Raw genomic sequence first — 1,143 nt, 5'->3', positions numbered from 1 at the left:
ATTTCTTCACCGACACCATCCTGCAAATGCCTCGATTCTTCTTCAGCCTTCCTTACCCAACAGCCAACTCTCACAGGCACTTGAGGCGACTGAAAGTACCACGGCTCGGGTCGGCGGCACCTTGGTCCTCAGGGTGACTTCCTTGCTCTTCCACACTTTAAAGACACCTTGTGCAGCAGATGGACCCAATGCAATGCTCCGTTTGATCTCCCGACTGCGGCGTCCGTCCGTGAGCATGGACTGTGGGTCTGAGCAAGGGGCGCTCCTTGACCACTCCAGCCTTTTCTCCAGCCACCGTCATCTCACCTATTGATCCAGTTGAGGGGACTTTTTGTTTCCTTTCTTCATTGAGTTGTAGTCCATACCACTCAAGGCTGCAGGGGCCTAGAGAGCATGCTCATGATGTAAATAAGTGGCACCCCACCCTTGTGGGGTGAGACCAAGGAAATAATGTGTGTGGAATCCTAGTTTTTTCACCTTATTAGGCTTAAAATATCCCCCTCTGAGGCAGAAAAGGCGTTCTCACTACCATCAAGAAAGCAGGGCCCTAGTGGAGAGTGTCCATGGGACTTGAGACCTTGCACCGAACCTCCTCAATTCCAGAGACAGAGAACCGTGACCCTGGGCACGGGGGGAGGAGGAGAAGGGCAATGGCTGAGAAACGGTGACAGCAGAGGCAGCAGACTCAGACCGAGCCGTGGCCTCCCGGGCCCATGGAAAGAGGACGTTGGGCATCTCCGGCAGACTGTGGTGCCTCTGGGAATTTGTTGGGGGAGTTCGGTTGGCTGTTCCACAGAGCTAGAACCGAGCACCCTGAGGCCACTACATGGATTCTTGACCTCAGCGGAGTAGAGCATGCCATGCGAGGGATGGTTGGTGTCAGGGAGAGGGTGGAGGCAGGGCTGCCCTCTAGCTCATAGGAGTCCACCTCAGGCACATTCTGGATCTTCCTCCCTGCTCGTGGAGAGAGAAGGAGCCAGGGGCTTCCCACACACCATTTTTACCGGTACTGAGCTCAACTCCAAAGCCTGCCTTCGCTCCTCCCGCTACCCACCCCCACCCCCAACTCTGCTTGTGCGTCTTACACACTGTGGATCGCAGATTCCAGCACACGGTCTCCCCACACATGCAGACTAGGACTCC

The sequence above is a fragment of the Echinops telfairi genome, unplaced genomic scaffold (genome assembly GCF_000313985.2).
Source record: "Echinops telfairi isolate 266 unplaced genomic scaffold, ASM31398v2 ScPeMD7_7458;HRSCAF=8496, whole genome shotgun sequence".
Classification (NCBI taxonomy): Eukaryota; Metazoa; Chordata; class Mammalia; order Afrosoricida; family Tenrecidae; genus Echinops; species Echinops telfairi.
Note: the sequence above shows the minus strand (reverse complement) of the source record.